Source organism: Balaenoptera acutorostrata, chromosome 16, assembly GCF_949987535.1.
Source record: "Balaenoptera acutorostrata chromosome 16, mBalAcu1.1, whole genome shotgun sequence".
In the NCBI taxonomy this organism is placed as follows: Eukaryota; Metazoa; Chordata; class Mammalia; order Artiodactyla; family Balaenopteridae; genus Balaenoptera; species Balaenoptera acutorostrata.
This window is the reverse complement of record NC_080079.1, coordinates 57,862,552-57,877,291: the sequence shown is the minus strand read 5'-3', so window position 1 is coordinate 57,877,291 and position 14,740 is coordinate 57,862,552. Positions and strand designations below refer to the sequence as shown.

The following is a 14,740-nucleotide window of genomic DNA, read 5'->3' as shown; positions in this document are numbered from 1 at the left end:
TGCAATTCAGCCAATCCATCGGTATCTCCAAAAAACAAGAATGTTAACACGATGCCTATGTTCTAAACTCAACTGCCATCTTCTTAATAATTTTTCGTTGTTGTTATGTGAGGGCAAGGAAGGCTAGCCGGCTGGTGTGTTGGTGGATTGTTTTTGAAAGACGCCTGCTCAGAAAAGCGGGCACGAATACACTGTCCCACTCACACCTCTGAGATGTGAGCTCAGCCCAGCCCTGCTTGCGACACCACAGCCAGCACTCTGGCGGATGCTCCCTGCACAACGCCTCGCCTCTTTCTCACTATTGGCATCAGCGGCGCCCCATCTTCCAGTAAACCGCCCCTCCCCTTCAAATCATCTCTCTCCTCCCCCGTGGCAAATTTCCACTGTTAATTAAACTTGGCAGACACCCTTCTCTCTCTCCTCCCACCTCCCCCTCTGGCGGGGAGGAGTCAACTGGCCAACCAACACACTCTGTTCCTCTTCCCTGTCCCCTACATCCTGACAGGGCTCTGGGGCCTGACCCGGGGGCGGTGTGACATCTTTATCGGCATCTCTGGGCATCACCTCCCCCGAGTCGGCTGGCAGGGCTCCTGGGAGCTGGGGTGGGGGTGGGGGGGGTGGTGACAGAGAACGGTTAAAATTGGACAAGGCCCAGTTTCTACGATGTTCCCAGGGCCTTAGACGTCATTCGGGGGGGAAAAAAAGGCCCGAAGACGACGCTGTCTTGGTTATGCTTTGTCTCTGCAGCTATTGTTGTCTTAAAAAGCCTGTGTGGTCAGGACTGTCGGGAAAAGGCAAAAGGAGTCGCTTTCCTCCGAAGTCACGCAGTATCCTTTCAAAGCGATGGCTTCTGAGAGGTGGGACGGTTGTCATCTACCCCTAGGATTTCACAATCCAATCTGGAGCCTGACAGAGGTCCCATCTCAATGCGCACACTCTCCTGCCCCGCACAGCCCCTCACCCTTGACCATGTGGGAGCTCCCCTGAAGGCACCTGCACCCCGACCCGGGCCCTAAGGCACACCCTGCACATCACACACACAGAGGCCTGGATGAACGAGGGCCGGCCTCCTCTGCCCCCACTGCCTCCCCCCGAGCCCCACAGGGCAGCAGGACCGTCACCACAAACTCAGACAAGCCTATGCAGAGGTCCAGAGAGGACCCAGAGAAAGTCATGTGATTGGGAAACGTTTCCAGAAAAGGAGAGCAGAAGGACTTCCCTGGTGGTCCAGTGGTTAAGACTCCACACTCCTGATGCAGGGGGCCCGGGTTCGATCCCTGGTCAGGGAACTAGGTCCCGCATGCCTCAACAAAAAGATCCCACATGCTGCAACTAAGACCCAGCGCAGCCAAATAAATAAATATTAAAAAAAAAAGAAAAAGAAAAAGAGAGCAGAGCAGGAGTCCAGGTTTTCATGGTCATGTGAAGCAGAGTGATAATACAGGGGGTTCTCTACCATAGCGATAACCTGCAGCCCCGGTCAAGGTGCAGGTTCTGACTGGGCAGATTAGGGTGGGGCCTGAGACTCTGCATTTCCAACAAGCCCACAGTGGGTACTGAAAGCAAGGTACCAAGGCTGACCCAAGCCAGTAGGTGGCATGTACATGGAAGCCATGGCAGAAGCCCTGGGAGAGAGCTGGCAGACTCCCTGGGACTGGCCTGGGCCACAAGCATTGTCTGCGTTGTTCCCAAAAGGCCGCCCCCTGCTAATTGTGTTTACTCGGTGACTCAGCCCCACTGGGTCATGGAGACCACTTCAAAGAACTTCCAGTAAAATCACCCAAGCGATAACAGAACGCCCAGCCCTCCAAGGCCCCATCCCGTGGCTGCGGGGCCCCTAACACACCCCTCCATTCACCTGGGGCTTGTAAAGGCCCCAGTGACTCACACTTCCTCCCCATGAAACCGCCACGCTGAAGGGGCTTGTTCCAGCCTCAAGCCAGCACGCAGAGTCCTCTCTGTGCTCCAGCCCGTGGCGCTGCCCTGAGACAGCTCTGGGCGCTAGGAGGACATGCACCTCCCGCGAGCACCGGGAAGGAGGGAGAAGCAAGCAGCTCTTCCCCGGGGGCTGTGCGACAGGGCAGGGAGGTGCTGCCTGGGCGGTGGCGGTGGGGGGGGCCAGTCACCACCAGGCCACCTGTCCCACCCCGGAACCATCCTCCAGCTCAGAGCTGACCCCCCTCGGACGGCTGAGGGTGCCCAGTCACTCTAGTACCCACACGTGTCCATCGGGGTCCTGGCACGCGGCTGAGCCCTGCGAGCTCAGGAGGCTACTCACCTGCTGTGAGACTCTGTGCAAGTCCCTTCCCCTCTCTGAGCCTGCGGCCCTCATCTGCAAATCGAGGCAGCAGTGACTAGAATACTGACAGGTTGCCAGCCTGCTTGGGTTCAACCCTCAACTCTGCCACTTAGCAGCTGTGTACCCTCGGGTGAGTCACTCAGCCTCTCCCCGCCTCCATGTGCTTATCTGCAAAATGGGATAACAGGAGTACTAACCCCACGGAGGACCAACTGAGTTAATACGAAAAGGGCTTGACACAGCACCGGGCACGGCCAGTGCTCGAAGTGTTAGCTGCTGCTCCTACGGTCAAACCAGACCTTCCGACCCTGCCATCCTCAATCCTTTGGTTACCCAAATGGAAAGCTGTCTTTCAGAAAGCTGTCCACCGGAGTGACGAGGCTGCACAGTCCACGATGACAAACCGCTGGACCGTATGGCACTGACAACAACAATACCAGAAATAATAATAGCAGCAGCTAATAGGCACTGAGCCTTACTGAGTGCCAGGACGTACTAGACTCTGCATGTGTTGTCTCAGTTAATTCCCACACCAACCCTGAGGTTGTCATTACGCCGATTGTGCAGAGGAGGAAACTAAGGGTTAGAAAAATTAAGTAACTTGCTTAAGGTCATGGTAGAGCCACTAAGGGGGCGAACAGGATACAAACCCAGGCAGTCTAGCCCAAAGCCTGTGCTCCTGATCCCTATACACAACACTGCTGCCCAGCTCTAAAGGTCTAGCAGTCCAGGGGGACTTCACGGAGGAAGGGGCCTGGAGCTGGCCCTGGAGGACGGTGGACTTGGACAAGCACCAAGAAGCCAGATCAGCCTGGAGGAGATGTAGGCAGAACCCATCCACCTGTGCAAGTGAGAAGTATTAGAGCAGGGCCACCCCTGCCCATAGCCTCCCAACCTGGAACCCCCAGCGTAGGCTTGTCCCCTCCCTGTTCTCCTCCCCACACCGAGACACTCAACAGACACTGTGAGCTGAGTGGCGCTTGGGGACTAAAAGTGGGAAGAAAGAAAGAGGGGTGAGCCATGGCTTTATGGCCCTGACACATGCTGCTACTTCCTGCCCACCCCAACGCCCATGACCGTGCTGGGTACAGAGGCACTCGACGCCGTGAGCCACAGACATGAGAAGGAGGCAAGAGGGTGAAAACTGCTATGTGCTGAGCTCACCTCCCCAGCTTCTACGGGATCTCGGGAGGTGCTGGGAGGGTGGCTCCTTTGGCTATGGGAAGCCCTCTTGCAGAATCACGGTTCAGTGCAGCCATGGCCCTCCCTAGGGCCTCAGCTTCCTCCCCTTTAACAACATGGCCCCAGACGGTGGACAGTGAGACCCACAGTTGGAGGCTGACAGGCCCCGATACTTCAGGAGGCAGGCGGTGAAATTCCGTGGCCCTGGAATGGAGCAGCCGCGAAGCCTGCCGCATCAATCAAGAAAGTCCTGCTTCAAGCAGCTGACACGCCCACCTCAGCGTGGGAAAGCATCCTCCCCCAGACATGCACAGGGAGGCTGATGCCTCCTGGCCAGGCTGGGGGACAGTTGTCACCTGACCCAGAAGGCCCAGGAGGTGGCCCAAAGCAGGGTCTGTAGGGCTCCACGGGAGGGAGGCTGGGCGGCCGTCATTTATGCCCTAGAGGGTGGGGAGGAGACTGGGGCAGACTTCAAGGGTCTCCTACTAAAATGCAATGATGTAGGGGGGCATGTTCATCATCAATGAACACGGCCACACCTGACAGGCACCCCCAAAACAGATGAGAGTGCAGGAGGGACCGGCCGCAGTATCACTGCCCTGCTACCCTCACGAGAGCTCATGACGCTAGCACAGCAGCGGAGAGGACACACCGAGGTGGGACAGGAAACAGAGCAGCACAGGCAGCCAAGCTTCCATTAATCCTGCAGCCAGACATCCCCCGGTGGGCGCATGTGCCCTGGAATAAACTTCTGACCAGCACCAGGAGTCACGACGGACTGGCTCCCTCCTGCTCTCCATCTGGACTCCCTCCCCACGACTCAGTAAAGGGAGAAAAGGCTACCTCCTCCTGCACGGACTGTGACCGAGCAGCATGTGCTGCCCTCCACCATCACAGGTGTTGGTACAAGTGCAGGCTCTGGGCCACACCACCTGGGCTCAGGCCTGCCACCAACAGCTGCGTGACCTTGAGCAAGTTGCTTCCATTTTCTGCGCCTCACTTCCTGGTTTATGAAATAGGAAGAATGATGGGCTATGAGGACTGAATGAGGACCGAGCCAGGCACACAGACAAGCGCTCCATAAACGCTAGCTCTTGTTCTTGTTATCTGACCCTCAACCATGAGTGTCCCTGCCCAATAACTGAATCCAGCCCTGCTTTGCCTTTGTTTTCTTCCCTTCAGGATAAGGAGGCCACCCCTCCCCTTCCACCATTCTGCCTGGCCACGGCCAATTCCAAGCCAGCCCACCTCGCTTCCGGGTCTCTTGGTCTCTGATTCAAACAGAACAAGCCACAGTGCTCACTGTGTGCTGGGATAACACCAGGCCACACCCTGACCTTCTCATGACCCTCACCGCAACCTGCACATAACATGGGCATGGGTCAGCCCTTCAAGAAAGATGAAGTTGACGGCGCTCTGCACAAGACACCACCCCTTGGTAAGCATGTCTGCCCTGAGAACACAAAGCCCATTCCTCCACCAAATGCTTAGTGAACAAACTAGGGATGCAGCAGAGAACAAGACAGAGTCCCTGCCCTCATGGAGCTCAAAGGAGTGTGGGTGGGAGAGAAATAAACCAATACACAAATTCAAAATGCATCAGGTAGTAAGTGCTGCGAAGAAAAATACAGCAGGGTAAAATGGAGGGTGAGTGGGGTGGGGTGGAGAGATGGCTACTGTGCTACAAGGGTCAGGGGAGGTCTCTCTGGTAGGCCACATCTGAACAGAGACCTGAAGGAGTCTGGAGGAAGACTGTTCCAAGTAGAAAAACAGCAAGTGCAAATGTCCCGGGGTCAGACCGGGAAGTAGGCAAGGACATGACACCCCAGGCTGGACAGGTCGGGGACATTCAGTCCACAAAGGCCAAAGAGGGCCACTGCAAAGGAAAGGTCTTGTCTTCATCAGCAATGAGCTGCTGTTCTGCCTCCTCTTCCCTCAACAGCATCAGCACCGCCCCCTTACATGGTCTGTGTGGTGTCTTGACTATTACTCACCACCAAGGCAACTCAGTCTGTGTCCCCAGGACTCTGAGGTCACAGAGAACCGCTTACCTCCCCCGCCCCAATATCCGTGCTGAGTTTAAACCTACTAAGACCCCTGCCAACGGGTGGGAGGTACAAAGTGACTGTACAGTGAAAGGGCATGGGATCAGAAACTGGATGGGCCTGGGCTCTCCCTCGTCTGACCACATACTAAGGAACTCCAAATAGCCAAAACAATCTTGGAAAAGAAGAATAAAGCTGGAGGACTCATACTTCCTGATTGGTGACAAAGCTGCAGTAATCAAAATAGTGCGGTACTGGCTTAAAGGCAGACATACAGACCAATGGAACAGAACAGAGAGCCCAGAAACAAACCTTTGCATAATGGCCAAATAATTTTTGACAGGTGCTAAGACTATCCAATGAGGAAAGAACAGTCTTTTCAAGAAATTATGCTGGGAAAACCAGATATCCACATGTAAAAGGATGAATTTGGATGCTTATCTAACACCACATACAAAAATTAACTCAAAAGGAATCAAAGTCTTAAAGATAAAAGCTAAAACTACAGAACTGGACTTCCCTGGTGGCGCAGTGGTTAAGAATCCGCCTGCCAATGCAGGGGACACGGGTTCAAGCCCTGGTCCAGGAAGATCCCACATGCCGCAGAGCAACTAAGCCCGTGCGCCACAGCTACTGAGCCTGCTCTCTAGAGCCTACAAGCCACAACTACTGAAGCCTGCACGCCTTGAGCCTGTGCTCCGCAACAAGAGAAGCCTGCGCACCGCAATGAAGAGTAGCCCCCGCGCGCCACAACTAGAGAAAGCCCGTGCGCAGCAACGAAGACCCAACGCAGCCCAAAATGAATGAATGAATTAATTTAAAAAATAAAACTATAGCACTCTTAGAAGAAAATACAGGGCAAAGCTTCAAGACACTGAATTTGGCAATGATTTCTTGGATATGACACCAGAGACACAGCAACCAAAGAAAAAACAGACATACTGGACTTCATGAAAACTGTTAAATTTGTGAATGGAACGACACTATCAATAAAGTAAAAAGGCAACCCACAGGATCAGAGAAAATATTTGCAAATCGCATATCTGATAAGAAATTAACATCAGTATAGAGAACTAAAACTCAACTACGAAAAAAACCTGATTCACAAATAGGCATGACTTGAGAGACTTCTCCAAAGAAGATATACAAAGAGCCAATAAGCACCTGAAAAGATGCTCAGTATCACTAGTCATTAGGGAAATACAAATCAAAACCACAATAAGATGCTACCTCATACTACTCAGGATGGCTACTGTCAAAAAGCCAGAAAATAGTTAAGTGTTGGTGAGGACGTAGAAAAATTGGAACCCTTGGGCACTACTGATGGGAATATAAAATGGTACAGCCACTGTGGAAACTAGTATGGCAGTTTCTCAAAAAATCAAAAACAGTATTACTATACGATCCAATACATCCACTTCTGGGCATACACCCCAAGAAACTGAAAGGAGGGTCTCAGATAATCCTACACCCAGGTTCTTAGCAGCATCATTCACAATATCTAAAATGTATAAGTGGGCTTCCCTGGTGGCACAGTGGTTGAGAATCTGCCTGCCAATGCAGGGGACACGGGTTCGAGCCCTGGTCTGGGATGATCCCACATGCCGTGGAGCAACTGGGCCCGTGAGCCACAACTACTGAGCCTGCGCGTCTGGAGCCTGTGCTCCGCAACAAGAGAGGCCGCGATAGTGAGAGGCCCGCGCACCGCGATGAAGAGTGGCCCCCACTTGCCGCAACTAGAGGAAGCCCTCGCACATAAACGAAGACCCAACACAGCCAAAATAAATAAATAAAGGTGCTAAGAATTTTAAAAAAAGACTTTAAAATGTGTAAGTAACACAGCTGTCCATTGATAGATGAAAAGATAAGCAAAATGTGATATATACATACAATAAAATATTATTCAGCCTTAAAAAGGTAGGAAATTTGGACATGTATCTATAACGTGGATGAATTTTGAAGACATTATGTTAAGTGAAATAAGCCAGTCACAGAGACACAAAAACTGCTTGATTCCATTTACATGAAGTACTTAGAGCAGACAAAATCCTAGAGAGAGAAAGTAGAAGAGTGGTTGCCAGAAGCTGGGGTGGGGAGGGGGAGATGGGGAGTTACCATTTAATGGGTATAGTTTCAGTTTCACAAGATGAAAAGAGTTCTGGAGATGGATGGCGGTGATGGTAGCACACTATGAATGTTTTTAAAACCACTGAACTGTATACTCAAAATGGTTAAGATGGGGACTTCCCTGGCGGTCCAGTGGTTAGGACTCAGCTCTTTCACTGCCAGGTCCCAGGTTCGATCCCTGGTCGGGGAACTAAGATCCCACAAGCCATGTGGCAGGACCAAAAAAAAAAAAGGTTAACATGGTAAATTTTATGTTTATTTTACCACAAAAAAAAATTGGGAGAAAAAAAAAAAACCAACACTGGGGGGGGGGTGCGGGGGGAGAGGCAAGGGCTTTATCTCCCTCCCTCTCGCCATTAAAGTAATCCAAAATCTTTGGGCCTTCAGAGTGATCCAAACCTCACCAAGCTTCACACAATCCTACAACGACTTTGATCAAGTAAAGCCCCAGCTCCTCAGCCCTGGGACTCAAAAATGCCTGGGATTTTTGAGCACAGGAGTAAGAAAGCAGGCATGAGCTTCAGGAAACTGCCTCCAGCATGTGAACAGGAAAGGTGGAAAGAGGGAAGACCTGGAAGTAAAGAAAACAGTTGGGATGCTCCCACAAGGGCTCCCCTGAACCAGTGGTCAGGGGTGCAAGCTGAGCGGTGACACAAGAGACTGCAGGGGTGGGGAGGATGGGAGGAGGATGCTGGGTTGGGGTGTGCGGAAAGGCACTGCAGTTAACGGAGGTGCAGAACTGAGGAAGGCTGGTGAAGAGAAATGAGGAGACACTGCTGAGGCTCAGGCTGAAGGTGCTAAAGGAAATCTCTGGGCAGGTGGCCTGCTGACGGTCGGAAACTGGAGTCTGGAGCTAGGGAGCAAGGTTCAGGCTAACCCGGTCCACTTGGGAGTCACCCCACAGAGCCTGGAGGATGTGAGTGACAAGCCCAGAGCGGCTCACTGGCAATGTGAAGCCCTTGGGTAAGAAAAAGGTGAGGGGAAGGGGAGGGCCAGACCTAGGACTTCCTGAACAGCACCCACGCAGTAAGTATTGCTCTAAGCATATACAGGACAAAATCCTAGGACGTGCGACCTGTGAGGACAGGAGAAGGAATACGAATTTCAGGAAGAGACACACAAAGCCCACTCAGGGAGACAGGAGGAATAAGAGAATTAAGTCTTCTAGAAGGCAATGGGGTAGAAAGTGGTCAGAGGGGCTGTTCTGCCACACCAAATGCTGCAATAGGACACAGAAGGCAAAGACACATTTGATTTGCACACCAAATGCTGCAACAGGACACAGAAGGCAAAGACACATTTGATTTGCACACCAAATGCTGCAACAGGACACAGAAGGCAAAGACACATTTGATTTGCACACCAAATGCTGCAACAGGACACAGAAGGCAAAGACACATTTGATTTGCACACCAAATGCTGCAATAGGACACAGAAGGCAAAGGTCAGTGATGCTCTGCTAATTAAGTAAGGCCATTGATTAGGCCACTGATAAGGCTGTGGTTTCTCCACCAGAATTGCAGGGCTTGGATTAGACCAGGAAAGGAAAGAGGTTCAACATGAATGGACTGCTATGTCTAGTGACAACGGCCTGCTGTGTTTAAGGAGTGTGAGGCCACACCTGTGCTCACTAGGAAGGGAGCCCAGGATGGAGTAGTGATGTGTGCCGAGGGCAAGACGAGGAGGCATGCATCACTCCTGGTCTGGGTGGCTCCTGAGGGCCGGCCCACCGACAGAAGCACTATTTCACGGCGCCCAGCCCTTGGCAAGCTTACTGTAACTGATTACTGATCAGAACTAACTCTAAAACCCAACCGGTTTCTCTAACATTCTTTAAACAGGCAGGACCGGAAGCGCCCTCACGAGAAATAAAAGGACAATGATCTTTTCCCATCTATTCTTTTTCTGAGGCCCTGAGAAAGACTGTAAAGAAGAGTTTGGCCCTTCAGGGAGGCACTCAGAGGCCCAGCCCCAGGCAGATGATTTTCCCATCCAAGAAGAGCCCTGGGACACTTTTATGCACCCTTCCTCTCCGATAAGGTGACATCACCAGAAGGGTTCAACCTTATTTACACAATGCTTTTGTGGATTTTGAAAAGGTGGCCTTCAGAAGCCGGTGAAAAAGAGTCCATTGCTGAGACCACAGGCACCTTTTACAGTGTTTTTTACAGAAAGGACAGCTGCACACACTCACCTGCAGAAATCCACTCAGGTATCAAATGCTGTCACACCCAGAGCAGGGGGGAGGGCCTTGGGCAACAGACCCGCTGCACCAACACACTCAAGCAGTGAGGGTTCCTTTTGCCAGCCACCCTACCCCACCAAATAAAGACGAAACACCGCCAGCATCCTTCTCACTAAACCCCCCACAACAAAGCTGTCCACCATGTTCCAGTTTCACACCTATTCTTTCAGCAAATCCAGTGCTCACACTTACCTTAAGCTTGAATGCATAACCAGTCGTCTACTCCACCGCTCAGAAAACGGGCCCATGGCCACTCTTTCCTCAAATGCAGAAAGAAGAGCCCCCCCTCACACCCCATCTCAGGCAAAATCTGGTCACACACTGTCTTCAAATTGTCCCCAGTCAGCCCCGGGAAATGCGGGAGACGATCAGAGAAGTATTTCAAATGCACAAATGTGGGTTATCTTTCACACACAGGCATTCCTCAGGAGAGAAAGTTGATCTTGATAACAAGAGAAGATATTTCACTATTTTGTGCAAGGAGAAAAAAAAATAAAATCCACATCCCTAACCACAGAGCGTAGCAAACGAAAGCAAAGCGCACCAGCTCCTGGAGCACTGGCCACCTGCAGGTGGCCCTGACAGCACACACGCCCAGTGTCCTCCCGTCGACAGGAAACCCCGGCGCCGGCATCACTGCACCTGCCGTGCACAAGGCCCATGCTTAGTTAAAGCTTGAAGAGTAAGTACTGGATCCCCGTTTTCAGTTACACTCCAGACTCCTCAGAGCTTACGGGGCCCCTATACCGCCCAGCCTTGATGTTCTGCAGATGTCCAGAGGAGACACGCCGAGCCAGGTCACGTGGCAAGCTGAAGACGGTGCCAAGGCCAGCTTCAGGGCCCCTCATCACTACAGAACCGTGCATAATAGAGATAATTGCTGTGAAGGGCTGAACTGTCCTCTCCAAAATTCACATGTCGAAGTCCTAACCCCCCAGAATCTCAGCATGTGACTGTATTTGGAGAAAGGGTCTTCAAAGAGGTAATTAATAAATTAATACGAGGTCAGTAGGGTGGGCCCTAATCCTTCTAAGAAGAGCAAATTTGGACACAGACAGGCACACACACACAGAGACCCTGTGAGGACACAGAGAGAAGACAGCCATCTACAAACCAAGGAGAGAGACAGGTCTCAGGAGAAACCAACCCTGCCGACACCTCGATCAGGGACTTCTAGCCTCCAGGACTGTGAGACAATAGATGGCTGTCATTTGAGCCCCCACAGTCTGTGGTACTTTGTTACGGCAGCCCTAGCACACTAATCCAGTTGCTACCGTGCCAGGCTCTGTACAGCCCTTTCCAATACAGACATCATCCACAGTGAGAGCCGTGGAAAACCGTCAAATGCATACGCTATCCTACTTAAAATTCATAGCACTCCAGGAAAGAGGCACTGCTATCAGTCTCAATTTACAGACAAGGACCCTGAAGCTCAGAAAGATGAAGGAACTAGCCCTAGATTATTCAGCTAGACTTGGAACCAGATCTTCTGACCTCTGAGCCCTGCACCTTTAACTACCCCTGAGCTGCCTCTTAAGCCAAACCCTGTTCCCTCTGCCTGTCCCCCACCCACTCAGCAGCCCCAGTATGATCCGAGTGGCCCTGCCCCTCTGGAGGACCACTGTATGAGACCACTGCCTTCCTCCCCACCCTCAGGCCTCCAGCAGATACTTAAGGGAACTCCACGTTCTACCATGAATAGTTTTGGAATCTTTTCTTTCTTTTTCTTTTTTAAATGAGTATTGCTTTGATATTCAGAAAAAAAATTCTTAAAAAGTTAAGTTAATGAATTCTATAGAATCTTCAGCCTGTGCGCAAATAAATAGATGATCAAAAGGGATATCTTTGGAAACACAATTAAGAATAAAAAGGAAAAAAAAAATGCAAGCAGCCCTTGCCAGCGTCCCATCAGCCAAGATGAGATAAGGGACTCATGGGGCAGAAATAAGACCGCCACGGCCAATAATCCCAGTCAGGCCATCTCCAGAAAATATCTATTTTTAAAAGCATGTTCCATTTCATCACATTTCAGAAAAACAAAGAGGAGACCTTGAGGGGCAGACAAGCAGGCTCCGAAGCGACACGCAGCACGCACGCTTACAGCAGCGGCGAGGTCGCCTGTGGCCAGCCAGCGATTTTCATCTGAAAAATGCGAATCTCCAGTGACAGATGGAGCTCAGATACAGAGCTACCATCAGCATGCAGCCCAACAAAGTGCCAATTTTCATATTTCCAAGGGCCTGCTGGGCCCCCAACTTCTTAGTTTAAATGGAAACTGTCAGACAGGATTTTGTGCAAACATGCGCTTTCCTTGGGGGCAAACATTCTGAGTCTACAACCTGTTCTTTCATTTTCCAAGCTTTTTGTCCATGGCAACAACATCAAAGATGAGAGAGGCGGGTGGGGAGGGCTGTCGGGAGCACCAGAGAACAGAGCAAATACAAAGTGCAGGAAGAGCCAACTGAATTACCAGGAGGTGAAATGCAGCAGGAGCCTCTTTGCTCTGCCCCTGGCTGTCCATCACAGACAAATGACAGGGCTGGGTCCACGTGGGAAGAGAACTCCCCGCTTCTGCAGCTCCTGCGTGGGTGTCCCAGTCTGTGTTAGCAGTTTCCCTCCAGATGATCTACAAGGTCGTGGAGAGGGCAATGACACGACAGAATATGCAAAAGAAAAAAAAATTTTTGCAGTGGAGGGCCCCTATGCCAACAGTGAAAGCACAATTCCCATATTCCCATATGAATAGGATCAGATGAGTGGGTTAAAAGTATTACTAATACTCATGGGCAAAGCTGTTGGACACAGTTTTAGTTAACAATACCGATTCTTCTGGAATGACTTTAAAGGGCCAGTAGCTTTTTCATTCTAAGATCATTCACTGGAGCCTCTTTAAATCTCTCAAACGACAGGTTTGTGCCCAAATCCACCTTTACACCATCGGTGTGCTTCAAGCAGATGAAATTCTGAGGCAAGGACATCTGTAAGGGCCATTCCAGCCCCTGGTACTAAATCATCTTCCTCTCAAGTTTGATGCACTAAACCTCATTAAACCAAGTCACCTAATACTGACCAAGTTCCTTTGAGATGTGTGTTTGGGGTTTGTGTTTGGTGGGGAGTGATGGAGAGATTCCCTCAAGATAACTGAGGAAGAACTGGCAAAACTGAAATATTTCAATCTTCCAAAGTCTCGTCTCCCCTCTCTGTTTGCATCTCAAGGAGACATGATGAAAACCTAGCCAAGAAGAAGGATCACAACCCCTCAAGGATCATAACCTCCTGGGCCTGGGCCAGGCGGAAGAATCAGTGAAGTCTCTTGATACAGGCACGATAAAAACACCAGGAAACACTGCCTTTAACAGCAACCAAAAAGGGAGAGAAGCAGTCCCTGCAACTCCGTCCCCTGCACCATCAAGAAAACTGGAGCCTGTTGCAGGCCTCGCAGCTCAAGGCCCCGCCCCAAGGCCCCAGCCAGCCTGGTAGCCTGCGTGTGCAGCCACCTCACCCACGCTGACGGCCACTCTGTCCACTAGCTCACCACAAAGGCCACTTGTTTCCCATGAGTGCCCAGAACAGTGGCTCAACCAGTTGGCCCAGTCGGGGACTGTGGTTCTGGTGGATGGGTGATGACAAGGGCTGCTCTGACCTCAGCAGACAATTAGCAAGGTAGTGTTGAGTTACCAAGTTCTGGCAGGTCACCTACCAGGCTGGGAGACTGTGTAGGATTCGGCTTGCAGACCCAGGAAGGGGTCAGGCAAGGTCAGCTGCAGGCTAATTCATCTCCGTTTCTGTCCCTCTAGAAAAATGGAGGGACAGAAACTAAGCATTATTTCCTCTGACCCTGGGTGGGGGGGGGCAGGAGAAGAAAGGTGGATCACAAGGAATTTAGCACTTGTCACATGAGACCTTGTCACATGAGGTCTTAGAGCACAGGATATAGGAGGACAGCCCTCCAAGGAGGTGTTTGTAAATCTGGGAACATGGCTCAGTGGACATACGATGGGGAGGGGCACTACTGACCGCCAGTGGGTGAGGGCCAAAGATAATGAACATCTTAAAAGTGCAGGAAAATCCAAAACCCAATAGCATCCACTAGACACACTGAAAGTCGGTCCCATCTATCTTGGCTGTTCTAACCATACCTGAACCACGGTATTTGGCAGAAAACCACAACAAATGTGGGAGGTGGGAAAGAACCAAGAGTTGCAAGAAGGAAACAGTACAAGGTCTGGAGGAACAGACTACCATCTTTACATGGCCAAATGGTGATGATGAGAAAAAGGGAAAACTCAGAGACAGTTTAGGGCCAAAACACCAAAAGGTAAAAAGTGGCTAGATTTACCCATAGAAAAGGCAAGCAGCTTCTTAGAGTGGGGTGCTCCCATCACTGCTGACACTGAGCTGCAGCAGGATGGCCACCCACCAGGACTACAGATGTCTTCGGCTGGTGGACACTCTTGACTATGAGACCCACTCGGGTGTCCACGTCCACCTGACCTACCTCCACAACCCCTCACCAGTCACTTCTTGCTACTGCCACCATCCTGGGGACACCTCTCCCAGCTCAACTGCTTCTTCCACCTCCCAACTCACCTCGAGTCTCCAGGGTCCCAGCTCTGCCACCTGCCACTATGGAGGAGATACATAATACCTCTCTGTATCTCGCTTCCTCACCCACCATGGTTCGGGAGGATTAAGTGAGTGACAAATGTCAAGTGTCTTAACATCAGAGTCATTCTGAGCTACTGGAAAACCAGCGAGCACCACCTCCCAAGAGCATTTCCCAGGGCCCAGCTCTGCACCATCTCCAAGCACCCAGGAATCCCTGGCTACAGAAGAAAGCCT

General features: G+C 51.2%; 1 protein-coding gene and 1 non-coding gene across 2 annotated transcripts in view; one reads left to right on the top strand and one right to left on the bottom strand.

The window, feature by feature from the left end:
* Positions 1-14,740, bottom strand: part of DLG5 (discs large MAGUK scaffold protein 5) — a 122,317-nt gene that overhangs the window by 78,197 nt on the left and 29,380 nt on the right. The gene's annotated exons all lie outside the window — the stretch shown is intronic.
* Positions 1,217-1,289, top strand: TRNAR-CCU (transfer RNA arginine (anticodon CCU)). Its single transcript has one exon. It is a non-coding gene; the product is annotated as a tRNA-Arg (tRNA).